Source organism: Erinaceus europaeus, chromosome 15 (assembly GCF_950295315.1).
Source record: "Erinaceus europaeus chromosome 15, mEriEur2.1, whole genome shotgun sequence".
NCBI lineage: Eukaryota > Metazoa > Chordata > Mammalia > Eulipotyphla > Erinaceidae > Erinaceus > Erinaceus europaeus.
In genome coordinates, this window is record NC_080176.1 from 46,211,378 (window position 1) to 46,237,360 (window position 25,983).

Here is a 25,983-nt window from a genome sequence, read left to right on the forward strand (position 1 = left end):
CCCCAGCCCCAACCTCATCCGGGTCGGTTTTGCTTTGCTTGCTCTGTGCACGTGTTCCAGAACGCCCACTGTAGCTCCTCTCTACAGCAAACAAGGCTCTGTCCTCCCACCCCATAACCCCCCCCCCAACCCCCCACTTTCCCAATACGGAAGCTCAACCCCCTCCGAGGTCATTAAGTCCAACTGGAGCGTCCCAGCCACGGTTCAGAGTTTAACAATCTGCCAGTGTGAGGTTTAGGGCTTGAATGTTAGCACCTCACCGGTGAACGCAGCTGTTTAAAACTCAACCACAAAGTGACAAGAGGTTGGCGAACTACCTGCTTTACCGCATCTCCTCCTCCAGACGACCTAAAGCGTAGATCAAAATAACTGTTTAGGAAACCATGTCCTATTTAAACAAAACTCACTGTTAACTCGGGAGCTTTAAGTTGTCTAGAAAGAGAGTCCCTAAATAAAACTGGCACACCCTTAATGTGGATTTAAGTAACCTGTAGAGGAGTTGGCTCTGTGAATTTGCGTCTCCTGTTTACTCAGAAACTTTCTTTTTATGGGTGCCTGCCTGGGTGTATGACTGGGTGTGAGGAGGTGGGATAGAGCAGTATAAAGCCAGAGCGGAAGCCCACTTAATGTCATCTGCTGACTATAGTTGATGAAGCGCCAGGCACTACCACAGTGGCTGCTAAGTGCTTTTGACTTACCAAGAAAAAAAAAACTGTATTTGTAAATACAAGTGCACAATGTTTTTGAAAGTATTTAAATGGCCCTGGACACTTATGGTCTAGTCTGGTACCTGAGAAGTAGTTTTTACCCCTGTGGGCCAAGGAGAAATACGTTTTACTCACACAAATTTAAAAAAAACATTATTTCATAGGTTTTTTTTTTTTTTAGGGCCTCTTATTTCAATTCCCAAGGGCCTAGCTTCAGACTCAAAGGCTAATTTGTCTTTTGTCTGAATCTTGATGTTATTTCCTAACTGTCAAGATGCAGTTTGTTGATACAATACTCCAAGGCTAATGTGGGTGCCAAAATACTGTGAGACCACATAAAATACATTCATTAGGTCAGGGCAGTAATCACCTTACAAGAAACTTACATGTCAATGTAGTTTTTTGGGGGGGTTGGGGAAATAGCATAGTGATTATGTAAAGGACTGACATGCCTAAGACTCTGAGCTCCCAGGTTCAATACCCAGTAGCACCATAAGCCTGAGCTGTGAAATGTTCCGGTAAAAGAAACAAAACAAGTAAATAGTAAAATAAATGTAGTCTTTTTCAGCACTAAAACTTTGAAGGTAAGTCAAAGACGCAGAGTGGGCATTAAGTCTTGAACTTTGTAGAGCTGAAGTGGTTGGCTTTGCTGTTGGAGATTATTTTCAATGTTGTCATTTTTCTGTTGGCAGTGGTGTCTGCTAAAGGACACCATGATGAAGGGGGAAGAGTTAGGTTCAGAAGGAAGTTAATGAACTTGTAGTTGGGTTTACTGCATATTGCAGTCTGACAGAAAGATAGCCCAGAGGCATTGGGAGGGTGAGTTGTGGGAAAGCCTTCAGAGCTGAAGTTAAGTGATTTCTCTTTAGAGGGAGAAAACAAATAAAATAAAATAAAGGATCTAGAGGTTGAGAATGGGCCTCAGTACTGACTAAGCTAACTATTAACTGGAGCAAGCTATAAGGTACCCAGAATTGCATTAGTATAATATTGTGCTTAGGTGGATTATACTGCTTCAAGTCATAGGATTTGCATAATTAAAAAATGAAACTTGTGAGGGTTTTCTGAAGTGCCTTCAGGTAGATGTAGTACAACATTTAACCTGCTGGTCAAGTATGAGCAATAAAGCCTGCAATAAATTAACCTGAAAAATGTTAAATCTTTAGTTTCATCTTTTTCTTTGTTAGAATGAATAGAAAATCAGTAACTGGAAAAATAGTCATGAAGCAGCAAAACAAGGGCAGGACAAATTGCCTTCCTTCACTTGACTGTTCTTTGTTTTGACAAATCTGTGTCCATTGTTCTGATTGTGGGCAGAATTTCCATAGTCCTTCTTTTGGCAAATTTACTTGGGTCCATTCCACTTTATAACAGTTATCCAGAGTCCCTTTTGCACCAGAGATGATGACTGATGTTAACACCATTTGTACTGCCTAAATGAATTGCTCTTTTCCATTGGACTTAAATAGAAAAGTGAAGAAATACAAATTAGACATTTCTGTGTTATCCCACACTGAAGTTAATTTCCAAACTTGTGCAAGTATCAATATGTTTTTAATGCCAATTTGGTTATGAACCAGTTTCAGGTTAATAGTCTACAATAATGGCAACAGTACTTTGAATAGATATATTTAGCATTAAGTAGTTTGTATAGTGATGCAGTAAAACAGTGGGCTGTGTAGAGCAAGAATGAATATTAATTCCTCCATTAACCAGCTGTATTACTACCACCTAACCTAACCTCTTTAAATCTCACGGTCACCATTTGTAAAATCAGTTGTCTAGTGGACTTTTTTTTTTTTTTGGTTATTAGACTTTTTAATGAGTATTTAAAATGTGAAACTGGTCCATAATAAAAGTTTAAACATAGCTTCAACTTCCTTTCTGGTGATTCCATAAGGAAAAAAACTATGGACATGTATGAACTCTTTATCTTTCAGTATTTTTTTGGAATATATGTGGATCACAAAAAATAAATCTATTTTATTTTCAAGATGTCTCACATGCTTGCTTTTGATTTTGTTCATTTTCCTTTGGTGTACTTTAAGAAATTTCATTTAAGATGTTATTTATCCAAATAACTTTTTAAGTTATTTAAATGACATCATGATATCAAGTGCACAAACAGAACTGGAGCAAATGTTTCCTTCCTCTGACTTATCTACTACTATCTGTGAGCTGGGGAAAGAAAGAATAGATAAGTTGAAACTCTATAAATGAAAGTGAAAGGATATCTGATCTACATTTCAAAGAAATAATCAAAGAAATTTGTTTTCTGATTGTATGTGGGAGATACAAGAAAAAAAGGAAATCACTGACAACTACCCCAAATGTGACAAAGATGAAGAGGGATGGGGGTGGGGTGTGTGTGACCATGATGAAGGGGGAAGAGTTAGGTTCAGAAGGAAGTTAATGAACTTGTAGTTGGGTTTACTGCATATTGCAGTCTGACAGAAAGATAGCCCAGAGGCATTGGGAGGGTGAGTTGTGGGAAAGCCTTCAGAGCTGAAGTTAAGCGATTTCTCTTTAGAGGGAGAAAACAAATAAAATAAAATAAAGGGTCTAGAGGTTGAGAATGGGCCTCAGTACTAACTAAGCTAATTATTAACTGGAGCAAGCTATAAGGTACCAAGAATTGCAGTAGTACAGTATTGTGCATAGGTGGATTATACTGCTTCAAGTCATAGGATTTGCATAATTAAAAAATGAAACTTGTGAGGGTTTTCTGAAGTGCCTTCAGGTAGAAGTACTATAACATTTAACCTGCTGGTCAAGTATGAGCAATAAAGCCTGCAATAAATTAAAGACTCTCTTAGGGACTGGGTGGTGATGCATCTGGTTAAGTGACTGTATCACTGAACAAGTAGCCGAGTGGTCCCCAGCTGCAGGGAGGAAGCATCACAAGTAGTGAAGCAGGGCTGCAGGTGTCTCTCTCTCTCTCGCTCTCTATCACCCCCTTCCCTCTCAATTTCTCTCTGTCCTATCAAATGAAATGATTTCTGTCCTATCAAAGGAAATTAGCAAAGTTTAAAACATTGCAAAAAATAAAATAAATTAATGACTCTCTGAGTAGTCTGAAAGTTTCCTGATGAGTTTTAGACTAGCCCAGAAATACACATCAGTGCTGTCATTCTTTTTTTTTTTTTTTAATTTCTTTATTGGGGAATTAATGTTTTACATTCAACAGTAAATACAATAGTTTGTACATAAATAAATAACATTTCTCTGTTTTCCATATAACAATACAACCCCCACTAGGTACTCTGTCAGCCTTCTTGGATTTGTATTCTCCCCTCCACCCACCCCAGAGTCTTTTACTTCGGTGCAAAATGCCGATTCCAGTTCAGGTTCTACTTATGTTTTCTCTTCTGATCTTGTTTTTCAACTTCTGCCTGAAAGTGAGATCATCCTATATTCATCCTTCTGTTTCTGACTTATTTCATTTAACATGACATTTTCAAACTTCATCCAAGATCGGCTGAAAACAGTGAAGTCATCATTTTTAATAGCTGAGTACTATTCCATTGTGTTTATATACCACAACTTGCTATGTCACTCATCTGTTGTTGGACACCTGGGTTGCTTCCAGGTTTTGGCTATTACAAATTGTGCTGCCAAGAACATATGTGTACACAGATCTTTTGGGATGGGTGTGTTGGGTTCCTTAGGATATATCTCCAGGAGGGGAATTGCAGGAACATAGGGTAAGTCCACTTAAAGCCTTCTGAGAGTTCTCCAGACTGTTCTCCACAGAGGCTGGACCAATTGACATTCCCAACAGCAGCGCAAGAGTGTTCCTTTGAACCCACAACCTCTCCAGCATTTGCTGCTGTTACCTTTTCTGATGTATGACATTCTCACAGGAGTGAAGTGGTATCTCCTTGTTGTCTTTATTTGCATTTCTCTGACAATCAGAGACTTGGAGCATTTTTTCATGTGTTTCTCGGCCTTTTGGATCTCTTTTGTGGTGAATATTCTGTCTATGTCCTCTCCTCATTTTTGGATAGGGTCATTTGTTTTCTTGTTGTTGAGTTTGGCAAGCTCTTTATATATTTTGGTTATTAAACTCTTATCTGATGTATGGCATATAAAGATCTTCTCCCATTCTGGGAGGGGTGTCTTGGTGTGGGTAGTGGTTTCTTTTGCTGTGCAGAGCTTTTTAATTTGATGTAGTCCCATAGGTTTATGCTTGTCTTAGTCTTCTTTGTAATTGGATTCATTTCATTGAAGATGTCTTTAAAATTTATGTGGAAAAGAGTTTTCCAATATTTTCCTCTAAGTATTTGATAGTTTCTGGTCTAACATCCAAGTCCTTGATGCACTTGGAATTTACTTTTGTATTTGGTGAAATATAGTGGTTCAGTTTCATTTTTCTGCATATATCAACGCATTTTTTTCCAAGACCATTTGTTGAAGAGACTCTGCTTTCCCTATTTAATAGGCTGGGCATCTTTGTCAAAGATTAGATGTTCATAGGTATGGGGGCTTACTTCTGGGTTCTCAATTCTATTCCACTGATCAGTGTGTCTATTCATGTTCCAGTACCAAGCAGTTTTTATTACAGTGGCCCTATAATACAATTTGAGACCTGGGAGTGTGATGCCTCCAATTCTGTTCTTTCTTCTCAAGATTGTTTTGGCAATTTAAGGTCTTTTCTGGTTCTAGACAAACATTTGTAGCATTTGTTCTATTCTCCTAAAAAATGTGGTTGGGATCTTGATGGGGATAGCATTAAATTTGAAGGTGGCTCTGGGTAGTATATTCATTTTGATGATGTTAATTCTTCCAACCCATGAACATGGAATATCTTTCCACTTCTTTGTGTCTTTTCAATTTCCTTGAGTAATGACTCAGAATTTTCAGTATACAAATATTTCACTTCTTTGGTTAGATTTACTCCTAGATATTTTATTGTGTTTGTTGCTATAGAAAAAGGAATTGATTTCTGGATTTCAACTTCTTCTAACTTAGTGTTTACATAGAGAAATGTCACTGACTTTTGAATGTTAATTTTATAGCCTGACACCTTACTGTATTGCCTGATGATTTCCAAAAGCTTCTTGCTGGATTCCTTAGGTTTTTCTATGTATACTATCATGTCATCTGCAAATAGGGAGAGTTTGACTTCTTCTCTTCCAATCTGTATCCCTTTAGTTCCTTGCTCCTGCCTGATTGCTATACCAAGAACTTCCAACACTATGTTGAATAGTAATGGTGATAGTGGGCAGCCTTGTCTAGTACCTAATCTGAGGGGAAATGCTTCCAGTTTTTCACCATTGAGTATGATGTTGGCTGTAGGTTTGCTATATATAGATTCCAATATCTTCAGGAATTTTCCATCTATTCCCATTTTTTGTAGTGATTAGATCATAAAGGGATGTTGTATTTTGTCAAAGGCTTTCTCTACATCTATTGATATGACCATGTGGTTTTTGGTCTTGTTTTTTTTGATGTGGTAGATCACATTGATTGATTTATGTGTATTAAACCAACCTTGCGTCCCTGGGATAAACCCCACTTGATCATGATGAACAATCTTTTTAATATACTGCTGTATCCGGTTGGCTAGAATTTTGTTCAGTATTTTAGCATCTATGTTCATCAGAGATATTGATCTGTAGTTTTCTTTTTGGTTGTGTCCCTGTCTGCTTTTGGTATCACAGTGATGTTGGCTTTATAGAAGCTGGAAGGGAGTATTCCTGTGTCTTCAATCTCCTGGAAGACTTTTACAAGTAGAGGTATTAGTTCTTCTTTGAAGGTTTTGTGGAATTCATTTGTAAAACCATCTGGTCCAGGAATTTTATTTTTGAGAAGGTTTTTGAAAGATGTTTCAATTTCATTAGCTGTGATGGGCCTGTTCATGTTATCTAGTTCCTCTTTACTTAATTTTGGAAGTTCATAGTTATCTAGGAAATGATCCATTTCTTCCAGGTTCTGTAGCTTGGTGGCATATAGTTGTTCATAGAAGCCTCACACTGTAAGTTGAATTTCTGTGGTGTCTGTTGTGATATCTTCTCTTTCATTTATGATCCTATTGATTTGGGTCTTCTCCCTTTTCTGTTTTGTGAGTCTGGCTAAAGGTTTGTTGATTTTGTTCACTCTTTCAAAGAACCAACATTTACTTTCGTTGATCTTTTGTATGGTTTTCTTATTTTCAATGTTATTGATTTCTGCCCTAACGTTAGTGATTTCTGTTCGTCTGGCTTCTTTAGGGTCCCTTTGTTCTTCTTATTCTTCTTCTAGGTCTTTAAGATGTGCAGTTGGGCTGTTTATTTGTGCTTTTTCTTGTTTCCTAATGTGTGCTTGTATGGCTTAGCTGTGTCCCAAAATTTTGATAGCTTGTGTCTTCATTTTCATTGAACTCTTGAAACATTTTAATTTCTTCCTTGATTTCCTCTTTGACCCAGTAGTTGTTAAGTAGTGTACTGTTGAGCTTCCACATTTTGGGACTATTACTAATCGTTTGTTGATTGTGAAGTGTTAGTTTAATTCCACTGTGGTCTGAGAAGATGCTTGGGATGATTCCAGTGCTCTTGAATTTGCTGATGCTGTCCTTGTGGCCTAATATATGGTCTATCCTTGAGAATTACCCATGTGGACTTGAGTAAAATGAGTATTCCAGTTTCTTGGGATGAATGACTCTGAAAATGTCCAATAGTTCTAGGTTGTCTATCTCCCTACCTAGCTTTATTTTCTTTATTGATTTTCTGCCTGGATGATCTGTCACATTGAGAAAGTGGGGTGTTGAAGTCCCCTACTATTAGTGTGTTCCTGTTAAAATATTGCTGTAGCTCTTTCAGTAGATGTTTGATGTATTTAGATGGCTTCTTATTGGGTGTATAGATGTTAATAATCGTTAAGTCCTCTTGATTGAATGATTATCTGAGCATTAAGTAATGTCCATTCCTATCTTTTTTAACCTTATCTATTTTAAAGTCTGTCGTGTCAGATATGAGAATAACTGTTCCTGCCCTTTTTTGTGGGCCATTGGCTTGTATGATAGTTTTCCATCCTTACACTTTAAGTCTGTGTTTGTCTTGTTGAGTTAGGTGGGTTTCCTGTAGACAGCATATTGTTGGGTTGTGTTTTCTGATCCATCTTCCTACTCTGCGTCTTTTAATAGGTGAATTCAGGCCATTGACATTTATTGATATCAAAGATTGAAGATATTTTAACGCCATTCTTGTAGAATTTTAGTGTTCTGATATATGTCCTATTTATGATGGTCTACCTGTTAATAGAAGACCTTTCAGAACTTCTTTCAGGGCAGGCTTGGTGATAGTTGATCTTCAACTGTTGCTTGTCTGAGAAGGTTTTGATGTCTCCATCTAGTCTGAATGACAGTCTAGCAGGATACAGTATTCTTGGTTGAAAGTCTTTCTCATTGAGTACTCCATAGATATCTTGCCATTCTCTTCTGGCCTATGATGTTTGTGTGGAGAAGTCTGCTGCTAAGCTTATGGGTTTTCCTCTGTAGGTGACTCTGTTTTTCTCTTGCAGTGCTTTCATTCTTAAAGTAGACATTTAGTCTCAAAGACTTATAGCCTAAAAGTAAATTACTTAAAATACTTGTTTATTACAAAGTAAAACTGGAACTAGGTTTGGTGTATTACACCAAAGCACAGAACTCAGGGGAAGGAGGGAAGGGAATGAATGGACTCCACTGGGAGGACTTTGGGGTGCTAATGCAGCATAGTAGAAAAGGATCTAAGTTGTAGGTGAGAGTGTTTTGTGAACATTTGTCATGGGGACATGAAAATTTTTAGCCACATGTCAACAACTGTACTGTAAACCATCAACCTTATCCCCTATAAAAGGTTTTAAAAAATTATCTAATGTAGATTTTTATCTATTAGTAAGGGTTCTCCAGAAAAACAAAATATGGAGAGAGAGAAGTACTGATTTAAAAATTATTAATGATTTAATATTAATTTACAAAATTATAAAATAACAAGTGTATATCGCCACATCTTTCCCACCACCAGTTCTGTGTCCCCTTCTCTTCCACTGGAAGCTACTATTCTCCTAAGAGCCCAAATATGGTTTGACTATTATTTCTATAATTATCTGTATATATTTATATTTATTTGCCCATTTTTCTTTTTTTTGATCTCCAGAGAACTTTATTTTTGAATCGTCTTTATTTATTTCTTGGATAGAGATAGCCAGAAATCGAGAGGGAAGTGGGAGATAAGGATGGAGAGAGACAGAGAGAGACCTGAAGCCCTGCTTCACCTCTCGCAAAGCTTTCCCCCTGCAGGTGGTGACTGGGAGCTGGAACCCAGGACCTTGGCGCATTGTAACATGTGCGCTCATCTGGGTGTGCCACCACCCGGCTCCGCCCATTTTTTCTATGGTGCTGCCTTCCCTTTGTTTTTTAAGTCACGTCTACTATTTCTATGTGCCTCCCCCCTTTTTCCCCTGAATAATAATTTTTATTTATTTATTTATTTAAGAAAGGAGTCATTAACAAAATCATAGGATGGGGGTTACAACTCCACACAATTCCCGCCACCCAGTCTCCATATCCCATCCCCTCCCCAATAGCTTTCCCATTCTCTATCCCTCTGGGAGTATGGACCCAGGGTCGTTGTGGGTTGCAGAAGGTTGGAGGTCTGGCTTCTGTAATTGCTTCCCCGCTGAACATGGGCGTTGACTGGTCGATCCATATTCCCAGTCTGCCTCTCTCTTTCCCTAGCAGGGTGGGTCTCTGGGGAAGCAGAGCTCCAAGGAAACACTGGTGGGGTCATCCCACTTCCGGTTATCTTGTCCATCTCCAAAACTCTCTCCCTTTACACTGTCTGAACTGGAAGACGCTTTGAAGAGGGTTAAACCGGGAACAGCTGCTGGCTATGATAACATCACCCCAGAACTCATTCTTAACCTGGGCCCCATGGCAAAGAAGTGGCTCACTTCATTCCTGTCCCACATCTTGGAATCTGAGTCTATGCCCAAAGTTTGGTGTCGTGCGAAGATAATAGCGGTTTTGAAACCAAAGAAAGACCCAACACTGGCCGCCAGCTATAGACCAATTTCTCTCCTCTCCGTGTGTTACAAACTCCTTGAGAGGCTGCTTCTGTCACGTATTTCTCCTCTTACAGAGAAATTCCTATCACCCACCCAAGCTGGTTTCTGCCCAGGAAGATCTACCTGCGAACAAGCCCTGGCCCTCTCAACTTACATTGAAAATGGATTCCAGAAGAATTTAAAGACGGGTGCTGTCTTTGTTGATCTCACAGCAGCCTATGACACGGTCTGGCACCGTGGTCTCCTAGTCAAGATCTCAAGATGCCTGCCTCCATGGGTGGCCAACACTATATCATTTCTTCTCCAAAACAGAAGATTCCGGGTGCATCTGGGTGACAAGTCTAGCAGATGGAGACTTGTCTCAAGTGGCCTCCCCTAGGGCTCTGTTCTGGCTCCTACGCTATTTAATATTTACATCAATGACCTCCCAGAAACTTCTTCAAGGAAGTTCATCTACGCCGATGACATCTGCTGTGCAACTGAGGCATCCAAGTTCGACATCCTCGAGGAAACACTCACGAAAGACATGTCTCTGATATCTGATTACTGTAAAAAATGGCGACTAATCCCTAGCACTGCAAAAACGGTATCATCTGTTTTCCATCTACACCATGCCTCGGCCTCGCATGAGCTTAATGTGCAGCTTGGCGATACGAGAATCCGGCATGAAGCCCAGCCAGTTTATCTTGGCGTTACTCTCGATCGCACTCTGTCATTTCACGAACATCTCATAAAAACTGCAGCGAAGGTGGGCGCGAGGAATAACATCATTGCAAGTCTGGCCAGCTCCTCATGGGGCGCGAGTGCTTCCACACTACGATCATCATCTCTGGCATTATGCTATTCCACTGCAGAATACTGTGCCCCAGTATGGTTCCGTAGCCTCCATGTCCACTTGGTCGATTCCAAATTATATTCCTCCATGAGGATAATTTCTGGAACCATCCGTTCCACTCCGGTTCCATGGCTGCCAGTTCTTAGCAACATCGCCCCACCAGATAATCGTCGGGATGCGGCATCATCTAAGTTCATTTCCCACGTCTACGCTCAACCGGACCTGCCAATATACTCGGATATCTTCGCCCACCCTGTCCAACGCTTGACGTCTCGTCACCCAATCTGGTCCCCTACGCCTACACTGAACTTCTTTGTTCCAGTCTCTTGGAAACAGAGCTGGCAGTCAGCTGAGGTCAAGAACAAACACCTCATCACAGACCCCTGCAAGCGTCAACCCGGCTTTAACCTAGCACGTTATGATTGGGTCCTCCTCAATCGCTATCGAACAGGCATGGCCAGTGTGCTGCTATGTTCCATCGCTGGGGAGCCAGAGACGACCTGAACTGCCCCTGTGGCTACAGACAGACTATGACCCACATAGTCAACGACTGCCACCTCTCCAGATTCAAAGGAGGTCTCGAAACTTTACATCAGGCTCAACCTGATGCTGTTGACTGGCTACGGAAGAAGGGCATACGCTAGAAGAAGAAGACTGGTGGGGTCTTCAGTCCAGGGAAGCCTGGCCAGCATCCTGATGGCATCTGGAACCTGGTGGCTGAAAAGAGAGTTAACATACAAAGCCAAACAAGTTTTTGAAGAATCATGGACCCAAAGGTTGGAATAGTGGAGATGAAGTGTTGGGGGGTGCTCACTGCAAACTCTAGTGTACTGCTGCTTTCAGGTATATATTTGCCCTATTTTATGGATATGTGTGAACATATGCGCTATCTCCTGGAACCTGGTCTATATCTAGGTTTTGGGACTTTGTTAGGAAGTGAATCACCTGGGGTGAATATTAATTTTAAAGAATTGCTTTATATTGTTACCACATCTACAAAATACAAAATAACTTCAGAGTAACACTTTGATATTTGTTGAAAGAAATAACTGTTTGCCTTAGCCTAGACAACTTGACATTGAACTAACCATAACCTTTATCAACTGACTTTTATTTTATTTTATATTTTATTTTTTTATTGCCTCCAGTGTTATTGCTGGGGCTTGGTGTTGGCACTACAAATCCACTGCTTTTGGCTGCCACTTTTTCCATTTTATTGGATAGGACAGAAAGAAATTGAAAGAAGAGGGGAGATAGGGAGAGAGAAAGACACTTGCTTCACTACCTGTGAAGTGACCTATCCTGCTGGTGGGGAGCCAGAGGCTTGAACTGGGATCCTTACGCTTACTACTATGTGCTATGTGCACTTAGCTGGGTGCAGCTGAGGGTTTTTTTTTTTGTTTTGTTTTGTTTTGTTTGTTTGTTTTTTGCCTCCAGGGCCATCACTGGCGCTTGGTGCCTACACTATGAATCCACTGCTCCTGGAGGCCATCCTTTCCATTTTGTTGCCCTTATTGTTATTGTTATTGCCAATGGATAGGACAGAAAGAAATCAAGAGAGGAGAAGACAGAGAGAAAGACAGACACCTGCAGACCTGTTTCACTGCTTGTGAAGTGACCCCTCCCCTCCTGCAGGTGGGGAGCTGGGGGCTTGAACCTGCGTCCTTGAGCTTAGTGCTATGTACACTTAACCAGGTGTGCCACTGCCTGGCCCCCTTGGCTGAGTTTTTAAGTGGTGTTAAAATCTATTAATCAAAAGCAAAAGTTAAATCATCAGACAGTACTAGAAGACCCTTCAGAATTGTCCTAAGTCTGACTGTCCAAGCAGTCATGCAGACATGCCACTCAAGCCACTAATAGGAGTCCACAAAATTTTCTTCACATTAAAATTCCTGTTTACTTAGCTTTATCATTATTTGGCTTGTTGTAAGTTGTTTGCCTAAATTGCTGTATGAGGTGCATTTATTTGTTGATCCAGCAAACATCACTGTGCTGTGTACAGAGATACAAATACTTCCTTTCAGCACCTCTCATGAGAAAGGACTATACACACCATACAACTGCCAAGTATATAGTGTGTGATATAGTGACGTATACTAAGGGTTTATAACCACTGAATCAAGTGTGAGAAGAGCTATGCAGGAGAGTTGCAATTTTAAGACACGTAGAACACTACTTCTCAGACTGTGTGGTATAAAAACCCACAATGATTTTTATTTACTGGTTTGTATTATTTGTCTTAATTTCCGGTTCACCACATGGATAATTAGAATATAATTTCTTATTTAGGGTAGAGGTTGATAACATAATGGCTATGCAAACAGATTCTCATGCTTGAGGCTCCATAGTACTAAATTCAATCCCCCACACCATCGTAAGCCAGCTCTGAGCAGTGCTGTGGAAAAAAAAAAATCCTCATTTCAAAAATGTATTATTCAACAGACAAACCATTACTCTGCCACATTGCTTTGTAAATCCTGTTTATAAAAAAATAAAAACATGAAAGAATTGGTTAATTTTATTAAATAATCCATGAATTAAGAATCATTCCATCTAACAAGCAAAATGCTGTTGGAAGACTGGTAGGGCAGGGTTGGGCGGGTGGTCAAATAACTCATGAACTAGAGCACAGGACTTGTTTTTTTTAATTTAATTTAATTAATTTATTTATTCCCTTTTGTTGCCCTTGATGTTTCATTGTTGTAGTTATTATTGATGTCACTGTTGTTGGATAGGAAAGAGAGAAATGGAGAGGGGGAGACAGAGAGGGGGAGAGAAAGACACCTGCAGACCTGCTTCACTGCCTGTGAAGTGACTCCCCTGCAGATGGGGAGCTGGGGGCTCAAACCGGGATTCTTACACCAGTCCTTGCACTTTGTGCCACCTGCGCTTAACCCACTGAGCTACCGCCTGACTCCGGAGCACAGGACTTGTAAACTTTAGCCCCGGGCTCTGTCTCCAGCACCACATATGCCTGAGTTGAGCAGTGTTCTGATTCCCCACTCCTCCTGAACTTCCCCCAAAATATTCTTTTTCTCCTTCTTAAAAATAAATTGAAAAAAGATGCTGGAAGAGGTTGCACAAAATGGAAGGTTTTTATAGTCAGACTGAGGGAGAACTAGACTGTTTTTAGCAAAAGATTGTTTCAGAGAAGGATACTTTTAGAGGAGAGGGGATATGCTATCACTGCAGATTACATGTCTTTTGGAGGGAACTGGTCAGATTACTTTCCTAGAAGAGATTGAGGTAACAGTTTGTTATTAAATCTTGGTTTGGAAACATGGCTTGGGAGGAGAAGCAATATGTTGGCCCCATTGTGTGTGTGTGTGTGTGTGGGTGTTTCTAAATTTCTCCTTCTAATTAAGCATAAACTATTAATAAGCAGGACCTCATTTTGTGTAACTTTGGTCTAGAAAGGAATAAAGGACAAAGAAACCAATTTGATTGGAGCAAAATAAATGAAGGACAGTCGTATGGAGTGTAGAAGCATTTATAAGAAGACTAGCTTTTAGGAGTCGGGCAGTAGCGCAGCGGGCTAAGCACACCTGGCATGAAGCACAAGGACCGGGTAAGGATCACCTGCGGGGGAGTCTCTTCACAGGCGGTGAAGCAGGTCTGCAGGTGTCTATCTTTCTCTCTCCCTTTCTGTCTTCCTCTCCTCTCTCCATTTTTCTCTGTCCTATGTAACAACGATGACATCAATAACAACAACAACAACAATAACTACAACAACAATAAAAAACAAGGGCAACAAAAAGGGAAAATAAATAAATATACGAAAAAAATTAAAAATAGTATTTAAAAAAAAAGGCTAGCTTTTCCTTGAGTGATGGTATGGTCTGACTTAAAAGCATCATTCTGACTACTGTAATGAGAAGAACAGGATCAGGAGATCATTGTAATAATCCGAGTAAGAAGGACCAGGACTGGGATGAGAATAGTGGCGATGTTGAGGATGACATGATTTAATTGTGTTTAAGATGCAGTTAACAAAATGGATTCTATGTGGCACAAAGTGAAGCATTGCAGATGACTGCTAAGTACTCGGCCTGAGTGAAGGTTGGTATTGTCCTGATTGAGGATGTAATGAGGAAATGAGAGGAAAAAAAAAAAGGACTGAATCAATTACAAAAGTGTCACGTTTGAAACAACTAAGTAGTGATGCTGAGTAGATATTTAGATATGTGAACCTGGAATTCAGAGGAAGAGCTGACAGTAAATAAAATTGGGAATCATAAGCAAATATGTACCTGATATAAATCTATGGGACTATATAAACTCATAAAGGATTAAGTGTAATTAGAAAAGAATAGAGAGGGGCTGAACAGTAGCTCACCAGGTTAAGTGCACACGTTACCATGTAAGGACCTGGGTTTCAGTCCCCATTCCCCACCTGTAAGGGGGAAGCTTTGTGAGTGGTAAAGCAAGTACTGTAGGTGTCTTTCTGCCCCACTCCTGTCTCCGTATCTAGCTCCCTTTCCCATCTCAATTTCTCTTTGCCTGATCAAATAAAGAAAAAGGGGGAGGAGGAGGAAGAAGAAGAGGAGGAAAAGGAAAAACATTCTCTGGGAGCGGTGGCTTGGTTGTGCAGGCATTGGGCCCTGGTGATAACCTTGGTGGCAATGAAAATAAATAAATAAAATAATAAAATAATAGAGGTCCAAGAACTGAGCAGTGGCACACACCACATTTAGAAGCTGGGACACAAAAACCAAAAAAAGCTGTAATCTAGTAGGTGTTGGATGGAAATCATCTGATATCCTGTAGGCCAAGTGAATGCAAGAAGTCTAATAAAAAGAGGGGGGTGACAGGTGGTGATGCACGTGCTTGAGCGCACATGCTATGCCGGTCCCTGTTCGAGCGCCAGTTGCCAGGGTAACTTCGTGTGCTGGAGAGAGCCGACCAAGAACTCATGGTTGAGCTGGGAATGCAGTTCAATCTTTATTGACAATCGGGGATGCAGTTCAAGAATCTAATCTCTATTCATTAGAAAATACTGTCCTGCATAAGGATCCCGGTTCGAACCCCGGCTCCCCACCTGCAGGGGAGTCGCTTCACAGGCGGTGAAGCAGGTCTGCAGGTGTCTATCTTTCTCTCCTCCTCTCTGTCTTCCCCTCCTCTCTCCATTTCTCTCTGTCCTATCCAACAATGACAACAACAACAATAACTACAACAATAAAAAAAAAGGGCAACAAAGGGAATAAATAAAATAAATATATATAAAAAAAAAAAGAAAATACTGTCCTTTATATCTCCTGAGGCAAAAGTGTCAGGAAGAGGAAGTAAGTAGGATAGGGGATGGGGAGAAGGAAAAAGCACGTGAACCAATGGGGATTAAACCAGTGTCCTGCAGGCAGGGCAGTTCTTAGGTAACAGTGGTTATATAAATAGATCCAGCATTAAGCAGGGGGGAGCTGGCGTACTGCCCAGTGTTGTTAAAATTCGGAGGCTCCAGCTGGCTGGGCTAGCTTCACGGGCGGGTGACAGAGACGACCAGAGACGTACGGCTGGGCAGGGAAACTGTATTTCTTTATTCAGGAACAACGATTTATAAACTAAGACAAACTAATCACCAAACAGAACTCTGTTGCCTCTTTCCCCCGCGGTGGCGCCAAGCACTTTCGAACTCTGCAACTCTGGAACTCTCTCGGGGTTCCTTGGGGCGGGGACAAGCGGGCCGTGAAACTAGCAGGACTGAACCAATTTTCTTGGCAGGGGGAGAGCTAGAACAACCCAATGTAAAGCATACAACAATTCTCCCTTCTCTTTTTAACTAAATGACCACAGTATCAGGGGTGTGGGGTGAACAGAAACCTCTATCATACCAGCAATGTTACAATGCACAAGGACCACAGTTTGAGCCCCCAGTCCCTACCTTCAGAGGGACAATTTTGTGTATGGTGAAGCAGTGTTGCAAGTGTCTCTCTGTCTCTCTCCCTCTTTATCATCCTCTTCCCTCTCCACTTCTGGCTGTCTTTATCCAGTAAATAAAGATTAAAAAAAACAAACGAACAATGGCAAGGACACAGGTTTGAGTCCCTGATCCCCACCTGCAGGGGGAAAGCTTTGTGAGCGGTGAAGCAGTGTTGCATGTATCTCTCTGTCTCTCTCCCTTTCTATCTCCCCCCTTCCCTCTCAATTTCTGGCTGCCTCTATTCAATAAACAGCTAAAGATAATAAAAAAAATTGTAATTCTGGGACTGAACCTGTGACCCATGGTGTCTCAGGCATGAAATCTGGTGCACTGTCTCTATACTAGCTCCAAGTCTGACTAGTTCAAATTTAAACTACAAAGTTTCAAATTATATCCAAATCATGAGTGAAATGTTAAGTAAGTGACAAACTTAAAGTTAGAAGGGAATGTCAACAAACTCAACTCAACTACCAGCATCTGTGCTCCCTTAATCCTCCACAGCCCATTTAATGAGTGAGTCATCATTCTTATAATAAGGCCAAGTCCCCTCACCCCAAGTCTTCTCTCTTCTGTTCAAGGACATTGCTCTTCTCTCTTCTCAAAAAGTTCCCCTCATTATTGTTTCAGTTCCATTAACACTAAAGTAAAATGCTTTTTTTTAGATTTTCTGTTTTAAAAAAAAAGTTTATATTCTATTTATTTTTCCCTTTTGTTGCCCTTGTTTTTTGTTGTTGTAGTTATTATTGTTGTTATTAATATCATCATTGTTGGATAGGACAGAGAGAAATGCATAGAGGAGGGGAAGACAGAGGGGGGAGAGAAAGAGAGACACCTGTAGACCTGTTTCACCACCTGACTCTCCCCTGAAGGTGGGGAGCAGGGGCTTCATGCCACATGCGCTTAACCCGCTGCGCTACAGCCTGACTCCCAGTACAATACCTTACTGCTTACAAAAGTTCCATTATTCTTACTTAAAAGAAAATTCATGGGGAGTCGGGTGGTAGTGCAGCAGGTTAAGCGCTGGTGGCGCAAAGCCCAAGGACCAGCGTAAGGATCCTGGTTCAAGCCCCCGGCTCTCTACCTGCAGGGGAGTTGCTTCACAAGCAGAGAAGCAGGTCTACAGGTGTCTTTCTTTCTCTTCCCCCTGTTTTCCCCTCCTCTCTCCATTCCTCTCTGTCCTATCCAACAACGATGACATCAGTAACAACAACAATAATAACTACAATAATAAAAAAAAAGAAAAAGAAAATTCATGGGAGCTGGACGGTCCGCAGCGGGTTAAGAGGACATGGAACAAAGTGCAAGGACCGGCGTAAGAATCCAGGTTCGAGCCCCCAGCTCCCCACCTGCAGGGGGGTCACTTCAGAAGCGGTGAAGCAGGTCTACAGGTGTCTATGAGTCTCTCCCTCTCTCTATCTTCCCCTCCTCTCTCGATTTCCCTTTGTTCTATCCAACAACAACAACAGCAATGACAGCAATAACAATAATAACAATAAGGGCAACAAAGTGGGGAAAATAGCCTCCAGGAGCAGTGGATTCATAGTGCAGGCACCGAGCCCCAGAGATAACTCTGGAGGCAAATAAATAAATAAATAAATAAATAAATAAAGGAAAAAAATATTCATTTGATCTTCACCACTCACAAACCTTTCCCCCTGCAGGTGGAGGCAGGGGGCTCAAACCCTAGTCCTTCAGCATTATAACATGTGCACTCAACCAGGTGTGCCACCACCTGGCTCTTCAGAGCTTCTGTACTTCAGAACTGAGCAGTACTATGGTGTTGGTCAGTCTCTTTCTTGAAAATAGATAAATTAAATCTCTTTAAAAATAAATAAAATGAACCATGCCCCAGAAGCTTAAACAAACATATATAGGGTACTTCTTCCAACCTATGTGTTGAGGTAAGCATCACTTACAATAGGATGAGTGGAGTCTCTTGTACTAGGATCCAAAAACTCTGTAGTCATTATTCTAATAGAGGATCACTATTTCCATATTGCTACTCCTTTAAATTCCGTGACTTACATGGCAGGGTGTATTAGCTGCATATGAATGAATGACACCAACACAATATGTAGGTTGGATATAGTGGTTTCTTAGGGAGGACAACTACTCTATAGAGCTAGTCATCTGCTACTATGTACTTGTTTTGGGGACTGTAGTTTGAATAGTTGATAGAAGCCCTATGTTAGTTACTGTTTTTACATAAAATTGTTTTCTTATTAGTTACGAGGTTAGAACAGTAAAACCTGCACAGAAGTGGCAAAAGACCTTTTTTTTTTTAACTCTCATGTGAAGATATTTTGAAGGCAAATAGTATAAATGTTTTTTGGTTTTCTTTTTGTTTTTAATGAGAACAAAATACCTTTCCCACACTTACAATGTTCCTTATGCTGTTTGTTTCTTATCACCAGGGTTATTGCTGGGGCTTGGTTCCTGGACTACAATTCCATCACTTCTAGTGGCATTTTCCCGCTCCCCAACCCCAAACACATACACACACTTTATTTTTTTTCTCTTCCTTTCTAACAGAGACAGTGAGAAGCCCAAAGAGAGAGTCCTGCCAAGGGGGAGCTCCTCAGGAGGGATTATTATTATTCTTTCTTTCTTTCTTTCTTTCTTTCTTTCTTTCTTTCTTTCTTTCTTTCTTTCTTTCCTATACCTGTTATCAAAGTCAGGGCTTCTGAAATTCAAGGCAAGGGTTCTGTCACTTTGTCTAATTTAAAAAAATTATTTATTTATTTATTTATTTATTTTCCCTTTTGTTGCCCTTGTTGGTTTTTTTTATTGTTGTTGTAGTTATTATTGTTGTTGTTATTGATGTCATCATTGTTAGATAGGACAGAGAGAAATGGAGAGAGGAGGGGAAGACGGAGAGGGGGAGAGAAAAACACCTGCAGGCCTGCTTCACCGCCTGTGAAGCGACTCCCTTGCACGTGGGATGCAGGTAGCTCGAACCCGGATCCTCTCCCAGGTTCTTGCACTTTGAAGCACGTGCGCTAAACCCGCTGCGCTACTGCCAGACTCCTGGGTTCTGTCACTTTGATACACACAGCCTTTCCCACATGGTAGTTTTTGTTTTGCTTTGTTTTGTTTTGATTTTCAGAGCACTGCTCAACTCTGGCTTACACTGGTGTGGAGGACTGAAGCTGGGACTTCAGAGTATCAGGCATAAAAGTCTTTGTTTATAACCCTTATGTCATCTCCTCCACCCTGACTTGGTTTTGTTTTCAAGTTCCTCATCTATAGTTGTGTAACAGAGGATTTCAGAAAAATGTAGTTAATTTGTCTTAAGATGTGCTTCCTATATCTGTTGCTTAAAAAAAAAAATATATATATATATATATATATATATATATTATGTACTTGTTTCTTTTGGATAGAGACACAGAGAAACATAAAGAGGAGGAAGGGAAGGGGGAGGTTGAGAGGAAAAGAGACATGTGCAGCATTGTTTTACTGCTTATGGACCTTTCCCAGCAGCAAGTGGGGATTAGGGTCTTAAACCTGGGATGTACACACTGTGATGTGTGTTCCACCAGGTGTACCACTACTTAACCTCCCATTCTGTGTTTACTTAACATTAGTATCATCAGAGGTAAATTAAATATTAGTGATTATGTTATATAGTTTTTAAGAAACAGAACCTAAATAATTTAGAATTGCAGAACCTCAATCCCCCCCCCCCCCACACACACACAGACTCACACATATCTACTGAGTCAGAAGCTGCATTATGACAAGATGCTCAGGTGGTTAACAGTTAAAGTCTCAGACGTGCAGTCTGAAATAGCCCTATTTAGTTTGCAGTAAAATACTTTAAAGATATAGAGAGTCGTAGCAAGCTGAAATAGGGTAAATGAAATAAAAGCTGTCTTAGGGTGCCAGAAAAAAAAAAACCAACACATAGTAAAGTGTCCAGCTATGTAGAGTCTTTGGAAGCTGAAAGAATCTTTGAGTATAACCTAGTTGAACATATAAACACATCAAAGGAAATCTTTAGGGAGGCCCTGTGCTTGCTCTAATAGTAGAGTATATTTATACAGGAGTATTTTATTCTGAAATTTGTCACTTTGTATAACAACTGTAACCTTCTTCTTTTGTTTTTACTTTTTTGTATTTTTACTTTTTTTTGTTTCTTTATTGGGGAACTAATGTTTTACGTTCGACAGTAAATACAATAGTTTGTACATGCATAACATTTCCCATATAACAAAACAATCCCCACTAGGTCTTCTGTCATCCTTCTTGGACCTGTATTCCCCCCTCCCCCCTGGCCCCAGAGTCTTATACTTTGGTGCAACACACCAACTCCTGTTTTCTCTTCTGATCTTGTTTTTCAGCTTCTGCCAGAGAGTAAGACCATCCCATATTCATCCTTCTGTTTCTGACTCATTTCACTTCACATGAATTTTTCAAGGTCCATCCAAGATCAACTGAAAATAGTGAAGTTACCTTTTTTATAGCTGAGTAGTATTCCATTGTCTATTCCACAACTTGTGCAAGTATTCCACAACTTGCTCAGCCACTCATCTGTTGTTGGACACCTGGGTTGCTTCCAGGTTTTGGCTATTACAAATTGTGCTGCTAAGAACATATGTGTGGGAGTCGGGCTGTAGTGCAGTGGGTTTAGCGCAGGTGGCGCAAAGCACAAGGACTGGCATAAGGATCCCGGTTCGAACCCCGGCTCCCCACCTGCAGGGGAGTCGCTTCACAGGCGGTGAAGCAGGTCTGCAGGTGTCTATCTTTCTCTCCTCCTCTCTGTCTTCCCAACTCCTCTCTCCATTTCTCTCTGTCCTATCCAACAATGACGACAACAACAATAATAACTACAACAATAAAACAACAAGGGCAATAAAAGGGAATAAATAAATAAAATAAATAAAAAAAAAAGAACATATGTGTACACACATCTTTTTGGATGGGTGTGTTGGGATCCTTGGGATATATCCCCAGGAGAGGAATTGCAGGATCATAGGGTAGGTCCATCTCTTTTTTTTTTTCCTATTTATTTATTTATTTATTTATTTATTTTAAAAAGGAGACATTAACAAACCCATAGGACAAGAGGGGTACAACTCCACACAGTTCCCACCACCAGATCTCTGTATCCCATCCCCTCCCTGATAGCTTTCCTATTCTTTATCCCTCTGGGAGTATGGACCCAAAGTCATTGTGGGATGCAGAAGATGGAAGGTCTGGCTTCTGTAATTGCGTCTCAGCTGAAGCAGAGAGAAATTGAGAGGAGGGGGAGATAGAGAGGGAAAGAGACAGCTGCAGCCCTGCTTCACCATTCATGAAGCTTCCCTCCTGTAGGTGGGGGCTTGAACCTGGATCCTTGTCCACATATTAACCAGTGTGTTACTGCCGATCTCCCCATCCCTCCCACCCTTTTTTTTTTTTTTTTTTTAACCAGGGTACTGATCATTACTGGTTTATGGTGGTGCAGGGTATTGAACCTGGGACTTCGGAGCCTCAGGCAAGAGAGTCTCTTTGCATAACCATTATTTTACCTCCCTCCCCTCAACTTTACTTATTCTGTTCACATGCTCTAGCTCACCAAATGAGCTTAAGAGTTTAATTTTCTTATTGGTTTATAGCTTAGTGTTAGTTAAGAAAGGAATGTTTAGACCTGCCATAGTTGGTCAAGGACTCCTTCCAGAACTACATTTGAGGTCTATTCTGGATCATATTTTGCCTGCCTATCCCTGGTTTCCATGGGCATTAGGGAATGTATCCTTTCTCTTTAAATCTACCATGCTTAGCATTCAGTCTGTCCTCTGATGACTGGGTACTTGATTTTATCCAGTGACCTCAGTCATGCTTTTTTACTTCCCTCTGGTATTTTTCTGGCCTCTTCTTTAAAAGGATTTTGTTGCTAACCTCTGAATTTAGGGAAACAGAAAGGGGTTAATAAAATAACCAGTGGAGGCAGGCTAATTTAAGTTTCCAGCTGGTTTTAAAGTTTTTAGAGTCATTATCTAGTTCCTGATTGATTTCCTCAAGGACTACAAACTCAACAGGGGTGAAGCAAGTGGTATAAAGAAATGTGGATCGTAAGCAGCCCACAGGAGAAGGCACCAACTCACATGGTCATTTATACTAATTTTTCTAGTGAAACTCAAAGTTAGATTTATGTAGGAAAAAATACATTTCACACAGAAGCTAGACCTTCAGCCTTCTGCATCCCACAATGACCTTGGGTCCATACTCCCAGAGGGTTAAAGAATAGGAAAGCTATGGGGGAGGGGATGGGATACAGAGTTCTGGTGGTGGGAATTGTGTGGAGTTGTTCCCGTCTTATCCTATGGTTTTTGTCAGTGTTATATATATATATATATATATGTATATTATACCTAGAGGGGGATAAAAATAAAAAATAAAATAAAATAAAATGTATAATACAATAGTATGAAAAATAGTGAAGTAAAAAAGTGGGGGAGGAGAGAGAATTTTAGTCTCATAACTGTTTTTCTTAATTGTGTGTGGGGGGGTTAATGGTTTATAGTCGACAGTAAAATACAGCAGTTTGTACATATGTAACATTTCTCAGTTTTCCACATAACAATTCAACCCACTCTATGTTCTCTACCATCTTGATCTAGGACCTGAATCCTCCCCACCACCCCCAGAGTCTTTTACTTTGGTGCAATGCACCAATTTCAGTCCAAGTTCTGCTGTGTTTTCTTATTTGTCTACTTCTTTTTATTATTATTATTAGTGATTTAATAATGGTCAACAAAATTGTGGGATAAGAGGGGTACAATTCATACAATTCCCACCACCAGATGCCATATCCCATCCCTCCTTTGGAAGCTTCCCTATTCTTTATCCCTCTGGGAGATGGACCAAAGATCTCTATGGGGCATAAAAGGTCGGAGGTCTGGCTTCTGTAATTGCTTCTCTGCTGGACATGGAAACCTCTTAACTTTTTGACCCAGGCAGTTTTACAGTCTTGTTTTTGTACTCCAGAAAGTGAGACTTAGAAACAGTATCATTTAATTCCTTTCCTTATTTGTAACAGTCTTGAAAATTGTTTTTATGTTCTGGTAAAAGTTCTCTCTGTAAATCACTCATGTAAGTTCATTCTGTTCTGAAACACCTTGGTACTGATACTATTTCTCCATTTAATAATCACTCTCACTAATTGAACACAGCTAATTGATCACTCTTACTAATTGAACACAGCTAATAGCTGCTATGAATAGTCTCCCATAATGCAATAGCACTAAATAACGCACATTCTAGAGTTCTATGCCACATCCAACATCATTGTGCAGGAATAGAGGGTTGTAGTGAGGAGACTGATTTTAAGAAGTATCTCAGTGTAAGACAGGTAGCTCAGTGGTATGTGCAGAGCTTGCATGACTGAGGTTCTGGTTCAATTTAAGCACCACATATGCCATATACATTCTATGTCTCTCTATCTTTGTTCCTCTCTCTCTCTCTCCCTCTCTCATTCAGAAAACGAATACACCAGGTGGCTCTGTTGCACAATGGATAGCACATCGGACTTATAGTGACAATAAATGAATACACCATTTTTTTAAATGCCTCAAGGTCCAGGAGATAGTTCATCAGCTCGGGAAGGATCCTTATGATGTGGGAAGTCCCAAGTTGAGTTTTTCACATCAAATGGGAGCATGACAGGACCAAGGGAAGTTGTACATGGACGGTGGAGCGATGTTGTGATAACTCGATCTTTATGGACCTCTACCTCTTTCTCTTTCTTTTCCTAAAACTAAAATCATGAAAAGGTCTGTCCTGGAGCAATGGAATCTCAAATTTGTGAGACCAAGAGCCACACATGCAAAATACCTCAAGTTGTACTACTTTTCATGCATATCTGCTAGATATTTCTGTTGTTGCACTTGTAAACTGTAGTTACAAAAACATGTGCAAAGTGTTTACAAAATAACAACAGAAATGCATGCCCCACACACACCTATAGAAACCTATTCTTTGACAAAGTTGTCCAGACTATTAAATGCGAAAAGGTGAGTCTCTTCAACAAATGGTGTTGAAAAAAATGGGTTGAAACATGCAGAAGAATGAAACTGAACCATTATATTTTACCAAACACAAAAGTAAATTCCAAGTGGATCAAGGACCTGGATGTTAGACCAGAAACTATCACATACTTAGAGGAAAATATTGGAAGAACTATTTTCCACATAAATTTTAAAGACATCTTCAATGAAATGAATCCAATCACAAAGAAGACTAAGGCAAGTATAAACCTGTGGGACTACATCAAATTAAAAAGCTTCTGCACAGCAAAAGAAACCACTACCCAAACCAAGAGACCCCTCCCAGAATGGGAGAAGATCTTTACATACCATATATCAGACAAGAGGCTAATAACCAAAATATATAAAGAGCTTGCCAAACTCAACAACAAGAAAACAACCCCATCCAAAAATGGGGGGGGGGGCATGGACAGAATATTCACCACAAAAGAGATCCAAAAGGCCAAGTCTTTGATTGTCAGAGAAATGCAAATAGAGACAACAATTGCTGGTGCTCACGTGAGTGGCCTCATAACAGAGGTAAACCACTGGCCTTCTCATCACCCATCCTAGTGGTCGCGTGATGCAGAAAGAAGTGCCAGGAGAAATTCAGGTATGAACTTCCAATTTTATTCTGAGAAGGACAAGGCTTATATAGCAAGGTGGGACAAAGAACATTTTTTCACATATGTCAGTAATCACAGGTTTTCAAAGGGTCAGTGCCCCTATGGTGGGGAGAGCTAAGGAATGACTGGAATTGATGAGATACAAAAAGGTCAAAACAATTAGTTTCCATGAGGCAAGAAATGTTAATTATCAAAGGTGTTAGGAAGGACATGGTTGTTAAAACAGCAGAGTAAGATAAAGCAGAGAATGGCAGAGTATTGATGTAAGCCATGATGATGAAAGAACCGGGAAGTGGGGTGTGTGGAAATCTCATTGTTATGTTACTGGCAAGGCAGTGTGAGGAGTATTCAAGCAGGCAACAGTTTGGTTTGCATCAGAGGAATGAGTTAAGTGTTAGAAGTTGCAGGCCTCTGTGAATCCTGGGAGGCTGATAAGGGGAAGCTGAGTCAGGAAAAGAGATTCCCAACAAGTTCTATCCCTGAAAGGGAGAGACTGACAGGTGGGGGTGTCTTTTCAGACCTCCATTTCAAGGATGGGGGAGTTCCCCTATGCTCTCCCGTGTTTTCACATAATCCCACAAACAGTGAGATGCCACTTCATTGCTGTAAGAATGTCATACATCAGAGAAGGTAACAGCAGCAAATGCTGGAGAGGTTGTGGGGTCAAAGGAACCCTCCTGCACTGCTGGTGGGAATGTCAATTGGTCCTGTAGAGAGCAGTCTGGAGAACTCTCAGAAGGCTAGAAGTGGACCTACCCTATGATCCTGCAATTCCTCTCCTGGGGATATATCCTAAGGAGTCCTACACACCCACCCAGAAAGATTTGTGTATACCTATGTTCACAGCAGCACAATTTGTAATAGC

At 40.5% G+C, this 25,983-nt stretch overlaps 1 protein-coding gene across 1 annotated transcript in view; it reads left to right on the forward strand.

The window, feature by feature from the left end:
• The window catches only part of RNF125 (ring finger protein 125), a 47,233-nt gene that overhangs the window by 630 nt on the left and 20,620 nt on the right, over positions 1 to 25,983 (forward strand). The window lies entirely within an intron of this gene.